The 9,163-nt window shown below is 39.5% G+C and overlaps 1 long non-coding RNA gene across 1 annotated transcript; it reads right to left on the bottom strand.

Moving 5' to 3' along the window:
• Nucleotides 1-5,368: 5,368 nt before the first annotated feature.
• LOC137472324 (uncharacterized) lies at nt 5,369-8,930 on the bottom strand. Its single transcript, XR_010998115.1, has 2 exons — nt 8,728-8,930; nt 5,369-5,525 (listed from the first exon to the last, which is right to left on the bottom strand). It is a non-coding gene; the product is annotated as an uncharacterized lncRNA (long non-coding RNA).
• Between the last annotated feature and the right edge of the window lie 233 nt (nt 8,931-9,163).

The raw sequence follows: 9,163 nt of genomic DNA, 5'->3' as shown, positions 1-9,163 counted from the left end.
CATTCCACACTATGATAAAAACCAGAGAATAAAATTTGTTTTGAAGCTTCCCAAGCTTCTCAAAAGTTTACTTTTTCCTTTTGCCTCAAGCAAACACAATGAAACACATCAGCTTCATACTTAAAACCCACCCCATGCTGGGTCCTCACTGCAGTTTCAAAGCCTCAATTCCCCTGCCTGTCCTGGCTTTTCATTGCTGTTACCATGCCCAGGCAAAGAACCTCAAGTATCTGCAACCATACATGCCAAAGAAGACATCTGATGAAAGATGACTCCCTTAAAGAAGGGAAAACAATTTCAAGAAAATTCTGCTGCCCTTCTAGATTTACTTCAGTGACTTATTTTGATGTTTCAAGCCAAATCCATGCTTAATTTGTCTCTTATACACTGTTTTCATGTGTGAAGAATTCTAGTTGTGGATAACCAAGCTAAAATAATCCCATGTCAAGGATTCCCACTGGAGCTGTACATGGTGGGAAAAAGTAACACAGGCATTCTGAACATGACTCCCATGAAAAGATCAGAATGGCAGACTAGATTTTCTCAAAATAAAACCACTTGGCATTTGCTCTTGTTACAAGCTATCCCAAACTTCCCTAGTAGATCAGCTTCCCCCCCTGAGGAGGGAATATTCAAACAATCTGCAAAAACATGACAACTACCAAAAAGATTGATCAGTGTTATCTCGACTATGTTCCAATACCAAATGTTCACTTTTAGTGTTTTATTTTCACCTCTGTTACATTACACATTAATGTCTGATATTGAAAAATATGATGAGCAAATGATGCCATGCTGCCAATTTTTATTTTGCATTTCCATTTGTGAACACAGTTTTTGACATTTTATCTTCCTAGCCCAAGTGAAAACAAATTCCCTAACTGGGAAAATGCAAATTCAATTGTAACTTTTGTCAAATTAAGGAAAAAAAAAAACAGGAACATGCATTTCTTTAGTATTCTTATGCAAATGAGAACTGCAAGACTGATTTTCTGGCTCAGTTAAAGACTCCAAACAACACTGAATACTGATTATATGCTGAGGCCAGAAAGAGAGAATGGGTTTAGCTGTTTTACTAATAGCAATCTAGCCTCTTGAGGAAAAGGTTCAGTGAAATCTTGAAAATTATTCACTGAAAGATGGGATGTCAGACTCACAGAAAACTCTGATGTGTTCCTTATATACTGGGTATATCTCAGAATGGGCTGCTGCCTTATTTAATTTTTTTAGGCATTTCAAGAAACTAGGGTCTAATTCCTGCACAGCTCCCTTTGGTAATTTTGAAAATGCCAAGCAGCTTGTAAGGTTCTGAAGCAGAAAGTGCACATGGTAGGTAGTATTACAGAACAAGGTCTATTGCATGAGACTCTTCACAGTCATGTGACAAACCCTGAAACAACAATATCAAATGGAAACCCAAACTTGTATTCAGCTAGCTTAACACTTTCCCTCACAGTGGAAGCTAATAGAGCTTTTGCATGTTTGCACTTCCCAGCAGTTTGAAAAACAAAATTCCTGGTTCCCAAGGTTGCAACCTAGATCAGCAAGGAGATTGACATAAACCCCATGGAAAGGCCTACCACTCTAACAGAAGCTTTCAAGGATGAAGACAGCAAAATCAAGACATTTGCTTTAAGCCAGATGAAATGGGCTTTACAAGAGCTTTCAAAAAACAGCATTCAGAAATCACAAAAGGAATGCAGCATTTCCCTGCACAGCTCAAACCCAGTCAATGTCTTCCCATTCAGCCTGGACAAACTCTACCCAGCCACTGCTACTTTGACTTTGGACGTGCCAATCTAAACAGTGCAGTCACAGATCTTCCCCACCGCAGCAAAAGCAAGGTGCTAGTGAAGCATGATGAGCCTTCCTAAGAGGGTCAGAGATGCTAGTGAAGAACTAATTTTTTTGTTATCTCCTGCTTTATTTTGCACATTTCCTAGATGGAAAGGGACATGCGCCCTAGTGAAGGAGTAGACTAAAAAGGCCGCTGCAACACCTCAGCAGCAAAAGCCTGCAGCTCAACAGCAGCTGCCACAGCAGGCTTAGAATCATGATTAGAAATGCCCTCTACCAGTGCAGCAACCAAGGCTGGCTGTGAAAGTACTCCATTCCAGCTTCTGTATGCTGGTGGTTGGTTAGGGTTGTCCGGTCCAGGTCCAGGAGTTGGGCTCGATGAACCTTGTGGGTTCCTTCCCACTCAGGATATTCTATGATTCTATGCTATTGCTAAAATAGCGCAACCCAGAGCAACACTTGACAAAGCAGCCTCACAGGGCAGGGCCAGAACTATGTCACCACTTGAGCTCAGCATGAGTCTGATGAAGTCTCCTCCAGTCCTGTCAGCCCACCCTGAGAGGAATCAGAGTTAGTCCCACAGCCAGGAGTCACAGAAAATTACCACAGCTCTGCAAAAGGCTGCAACTTAAACTTCTTAGCTTGTCCAAAAGAAATCACACAGTGCTGGGTGTCAACTACACGTAGTTTTTAAAACGTCCTTGTTATGTTCTCATAGAAAGCACCTGTCCCTTGTGCTGAAGAGAGCTAAATGAACATTTCTGCTTCCTTTAGCTCTTTCAGGGAAAAGGCAAACAATCTGAAAGTTGGTTTGGGCTTTAAGAAAGTGTCTAAAAAAAAGTATCACCTTTCATTGTAGAGAGAGGCCAGTATTTGAGCTACAGACATTAGATCAAATTCCAAAGGTATAATTGGCTTTCACCAAAGGGCATCTATAAACAGTAATGTATAGGAGGTCTGACTGAACACAGGTAGGAAATTAAAACAGCCCCGTGAATGGCCCTACTAAAACATGCATAGATATATACATAAAACATGTGAATAGTCAGCAGAATTCAGAAATCCTTTCAGAGGAACAAAATGCAACAGAGGGACCCTGTGCAGTGAGGAGTTAGGATTTATCTGACTAGAGCTTGTTTCTCTGCAGAAATACTTGCATACTTTACTTGCCTGAAGGCTTTCTTACTCTTTTCCAATACAGATTGGAGAAGACCACTTTCCCATCCCAATTCCACCTGCCCTCCTGTCTGAACCTCTGCCATAATCTACACCTAACAAACTGGATTATAGTTTTCTTCCTCTCAGGGATATGGCACTTAAAAATTTTGATTTGTGTGAGCACAGCATGGGTTTGTTCCTCTCTAGCAAATGACCCATGAAGACCTGTTTAGAAAACAGGTACTGCTACTACACAGTGTTTGTACTGAGAAAGGAAAAGTTGTGTCTCTTGGGGCAGCAGCAAAGCAAGCTTGGGATGTGGTTCACTAAATATTTTGTGAGCTCTGCTCAAGCTTTCCAATAGGCCAGCCAGCCCAAGGTAAGAGCACTACTGCATGTAAAATGGAGACCTCTCTCATTATGAACAAATCATCTTTGCAGTAAGAATGAGTGCTCCTAAAGTATTAGAGCAAAGCTGACTGGCACTCTACAGCACCCTAGAGGGGGGAACGCTGTGGTGAAGTTAGCAGCTCATTTAAGAGAAATGATAACTATTTCAGGTAACTTTTATAAGCACAAGACCCCCATCCTGCTTCCTCTACTCATCAGAAGAGGGTTCTTTCTATTCCTCTCTTCAACCCAAACCAAATGCATGAGGTGTTTTGTGAGCAGCTCGTTATTTATCATGCTTAACATGAGCATGAATTTTCAAGATCATAAGTGATACAGAGGATAAGCAGAGAAAATACATAGGCACTTTCTGACAGAAAGAGTACTATGTAGATAGAAGACCTTAAAGCAAGAACTGCTTTCAGTACTATTAGTCAGCCATACAGTATAAAGACCAGCAGTCTGCCCTCCAGCTCCATAGGAAAGAATGATTTACTAGTGTCCTACTGTAACACATCTGTCTGGTGAAATGCTTTCACAGAGGAATTATGTGGGAAGCTGTATAGTGCAAGTGCCGTGTTCTCTGAAAAGGTTTGAAGCCGCAGCAGTAGCCTCCATACCTCTGGCAGAGGCATTTATAGCAATCATGAAAAAGAAGAACAGCAGTCCCCAATTTCACACGTCCTTCTGTTTTCTATGTTGAGGTCATCATTTTGATTTTTAAAGTCTTGCTTTACACAGATTCTTTTCCACATCAGACCCTTGACAATTGCCAATTTCTCTACCCAAGCAATTAGCACCACTACTGTCAGTGGGACACTATTGCCCAGCGTATAGTGGAGGCAATTATCTTCAGCTATAAAATGGATTTGCACAAACTTGCCATTGTACATCCTTTGTTACCTGCCTCACACCAGATCTCAGTTGTTTTTAAAGACATCTCAGCCCTTTTTTATGTGCCATAAAGTATTTCGTGGACACATTTGATTTTGTTTAACTCTTGGTCCTTGCATACTCATAAAACTTAGTTTCACACCTTCCCATACACTGATATTGCTTGAAGTGATGTATCACAAGAGCAGCAGCTTTATGCTGAAGAGGGTTATTCTAATCAGGCAGCAGTGTCTTTTATAAATTAAAAAATCCACACACATTCTAATTTAAGCCATTAGCGTGGCCTGTGGTTAGATGACATTATGTTGCTAATGGATCCACTGTGGAATATGACACCAGTTGTGCTGTCCACTGGGATTTACAGGCATATAATACACATGTTTATTTCGACTCTTAAAAGGCTGTACTAATGGCTTCAGCACTTTTGTGTTAAGTAATCGACATTCTCCCCCTTTGGCAGTGAATGCATATGTAATGCAATCCATGTTTTCCTGGGATAATTGGTCTTTCTTTCCTCAATCAGAAGTACGATGAAATTCCAAACTAGATATGTGTTAGAGACAAGTTAGGTGTGCCTGTAGGTTGTGACTAGTTTTCTTTGGTTTTCTATATTTTAAGAATGCCAGGTATTTTCAAAGTTGTTGCACTATTCTCATCTCCTCCCTTCCTGTTGTTTCACTTCAGGCTGGTGTTTATCAGGACTAAAATGAAAACTAATTCACTAAGATTTTTGCAAAGATGCTTCTGCTTCTGCCAACATCTGAAATGGGCTGAACTGGCAATGGAGCAGATGCAACTACTTAGGGAAAGGTACTATTCATGAGTAATTATGCTATGCCATCTTCCACCTAATGTAAAGTTTGCTTATCTGGAAAGTGTTTCCCATGCTTATCAGTATCCCAGCACTCAACTTTACACCTGCATTAACAGAGGTTGCTTGTCACCAATCAACTTCTATTGCCTCAAAAAATGCTAGCACACAAGGCAAAAGAGCAGGCAGCCTTCCTGATACTGCATTCAGTATTAGGTGGCCTAGCAAAAAAACCATATTGTAGTAGCAGTGATTAGAGTTTGAATGTGCAACAACTAATAAGCTGAGAAATGATCAACACAGTCATGGGAGACCATATACTTTCTACCAGGTATTATTTATTGTATTGCAATTATGCAGTGCTGTGGTTGCTGCTGTGGCTCCCAGGTGGTCTTGACATCATTGCATAGGAACATGATGCATTCCTTTCTGCCACACTACCTTAATGAAAGAACCCCAAAGAGCGCATCCAAGTCTGAATTAGATCCAGAAAGTCACAGGCTTACTCCTTGCAGTCAACTATACAAATGAGTCACTAACTAAACTTCCAGCCAGTAGCAGCCAGAGACAGCGACAGATTCTGGAGAAGAAAAGCCCATTCTTGCTGTTCCCTTTTTCCTTCTAATCTTTCTAGGTGGATCATCGTTCTATTTTGATCACAGATAAATATTCCAAAGCTGAGCTCTTCTACAGTCTACCCAGACTGCTGTGCACTGTGCTTGCAATGTAACTCCCCCCACACAAAAATTTGCCTGGTTGGCTGAGGAAGTCCTTTACAAACAAAAATTTCAACCACCTGCACTGAAAATAGGTTAGAACCGTTCTAGACCTTATGGTGTGAGTTATCAGAAACCCCAGTCAAATGCTCATCTTCCTTTTTTCTTCCCTATTCTGCATGAATTCAGGTCAACTCCATTGCTTCAGTAGAGAACTTGATGATCAGCATGCATTGTTTCAGACTCATTTTAGAATTCAGAACAAGAGAATTGAAATTTTGACCATTCATTGAGTAGTTGCATCATGTTTTATCCCTTGAACCTTCCACTCTCTTTCTGAGAGCAGGAAAATTTAGCTTCAGCTGAACAGTACTAGATGCTTATTCTGCTATATTGTCTGAAGTTCCTTAGGCAGAATAAGCATCTAGTACTGTTCAGCTGAAGCTAAATTTTCCTACTGAATTTAGCTCTGTTTGTGCTTTGGCTCAGAAAGAGAATGGAAGGTCCAAACATATGGAACAGTATAGATTTCACGAGGATCTGGAAATAGAAAATGAAAAGAAAAAAAAACCAGGTCTCTCCAATTTATACATATGCCACATGCAGAGAATTAAAATAAAGGTGCACTTCCCTAGGGTGCACTGATATTCCATTAGCCCCTTTTTTTTCCCCTCACCCAAGGAAAAAACTCTTTTCAATGCCTCATTGTGCAAAAGAAGCTTCCTTAGAAGTGTTGCACGTGACAGTAAAGGGCAGATTGCTGGGTGTTTGGGATTTGTATATTCCTAGTCTACCACTGCAGCATGTATGCCTACCAGGCAGTTACAGTCTGAAAGTCACCAAGTGACTATTAAATTTCGCAGAGGAGGTATTACAGTAATGCTATACTACTATTAATTAGATTTCAACCAAGATAACAATTACCAGGGATTTGTCAGATTTGTCAAATTGTAACTAGTATAATTCCAGTGTTATCTAGGGACACGTGATAGACATCTCACATTACATTTAAGTTAACTAAACATAATTTATAAAAAAAGTAAATCCTCAGTACAAAATGATATTATTTCAATCAAAACCACACAATCTGATCAAATAAAAGGGGAAGCTGCTTCTTCTAGATTTCATTTAATGAGAGGTTTCTAATTTGCTTAAGTTTTTACTAGGGAATGATGTGCCCAATTTAAAATTCTCACATTCTATTTTTCTCTTTCAAGTACAAAGACTCTACCACCTGCTTTGGGAGCATCCAGCTGGCCAATCTGTGTGGACAGTATCATTATTAAATTGTCTTCTGCCTCTTGCTGGCAGTGGATCTGACCTGCTGCAGTGCCTGCAGCTTCCTCAAAAGTGCTCAGCAACCACAGCACCTACTCTGGACAGACAAGTGTAAAGTGGCATCACTTCACAGACTTAAGTTACAGACATTCATTATGTGGCCCAACAGCTGTAAACAATATTCCCAGTCCTCTTTGGATCAGGTACATGCTGACAAGGTGACATTATAAAAGTGCAACACCTACAATCCACAATCTTACCACAAAAACTCTTATATCTAGAGTACTCCAGCAATTTTCAAGAGCAACAAAAGCAGAATACAAATGATTCTAAACTTCCACCTGAATTAAGATGCCTCTATGAAGCAAATCTGCTTGCTTGTTCAGTATTTATGTGTGCTTTCCAGGGTGTCAAGTGTCTGGTGATGCAAGACAAAAAAAAGTGTACCATTAACAATTAAATGTCTTGATTGCACAATTATTGAAGTACTATAGTTAATAAGTACCTAAGATTATTATACTTCCTGCTCAGTTATTAGTGTTGAAAACTCCCATGGATTACCCTCAGATATCTCCACTGTAATTCCCACATCATTAGCTATTCACAAAATTTTCCTCCACCTATAAATGCACCTATTATGATACATGTGGGTTTAGAAGCAACGTGTATTAAAATTCCTAATACATCTCCTTCAACAAATACAAGAATCAGCTAGAGAGAAAGCTATTTTGGGGAGGAGGGGTTACTCTCTTTTAATATCATTATTATTTTCATTAAACCTACAGAAATAACCATCACCAGAAAAGTACAAAGCTTTAATCAAAGACATTCAAGAAACAGGGTGCAAGATTATAACACTAAAAACCATGTGCCAGTAGTCAGAATGGCATATGGGGAAAAAAAAGCAGACTACATTCAAAACCAAGACAGAACAAAAAAAGAAAAATCTTTTGAGAGTTATCTTTGTTGCATATTCATGCCCCAATAAATTGCTTTAATTAGCTAAAAGAATGAGGAAGCAACCACGAATGAATATGTTATGCTGAGTATGCACACTTAAAGAATGTCACTAACGTTTCAAAAACTGCATTCTGGTAGAAATCCACACCTACCCAAACACCTTTTCTCCTCTGTGTATGATTCAGAGAGTCACAGCTGATAGGAACAAGGAATTGTATTTGAAGGATAAAACAACTTAGAAATACAGCTAAGTCTGTTAAAATGCCCACAATACCCCTTGCCTCCCTCTTCCCTCCTATGAATAATCATGCTTTAGAAAACACAGAAGATTAAAACCCCATTTCCTCCTTAAGATAAATGTATTATGCTGCTGTGAAAACAGACAAGGGATGTTTGAGAACATAAATATTAAACGAAGCCAAAGGCATTGGTTCTTTATCCCACAAAGTCCTACCAAGAGAGGCCACTTTGGACCATCTCAAAAATTCAGCACACAAGCATTATATACACCTAAAATGGGATATATTCATTTTCAGTTTTTCTTAAAAAGACTGCAAGGATGAGAGTCAACACTATTAAGGTATAAAAGGAAGATAACATCTTGCAGATGCAAAGGCATTAGATGACCCTGTCTTTAAGTGTTCAGCTGCTGTCAAAATTTAAGTGCTACATTTTTGACAAATTCTATTACTTTAAGGTTTTAGGTTAAATTTTGGCTCTTACCATTCCATGTTGCTGGCTATGAACATCCACTTAAGGCTACAGCAACCTTGGTATTTCATCACTATATGCTTCTCAGCTTCATAGAACACAGCACTATTTTTCTTAACCAGCTCAGGTTGTAGTTCTCAATTTTCTCTTCTACTTCATGGGCAAACAACACTTTCAAGAAGATCAGCACTTCTGAGTGAGGACTCGGCCATTTGGATTTTTGGAGGAAAAAGGCAGCAAGGGATAAAGCTAACCCCTTTATTCCCATCCTATTACGTGCTAGTCCTAGGAAGGTTTTCCCTTCCTCCTTTTAATTATAGACTTTACTAACAAGCCACATGTGTTTTTGAGCACTTGTTGATGAGTTCAGATTAGACAGGGACAAGGCTATTTCCCTTTGGTAATGTCGTGAATAGTGAAGTAACAAGCTAGACCAAGAAACAATTTT

The sequence above is a fragment of the Anomalospiza imberbis genome, chromosome 4 (genome assembly GCF_031753505.1).
Source record: "Anomalospiza imberbis isolate Cuckoo-Finch-1a 21T00152 chromosome 4, ASM3175350v1, whole genome shotgun sequence".
Classification (NCBI taxonomy): domain Eukaryota; kingdom Metazoa; phylum Chordata; class Aves; order Passeriformes; family Viduidae; genus Anomalospiza; species Anomalospiza imberbis.
This window is presented reverse-complemented; position numbering and strand designations above follow the sequence as displayed.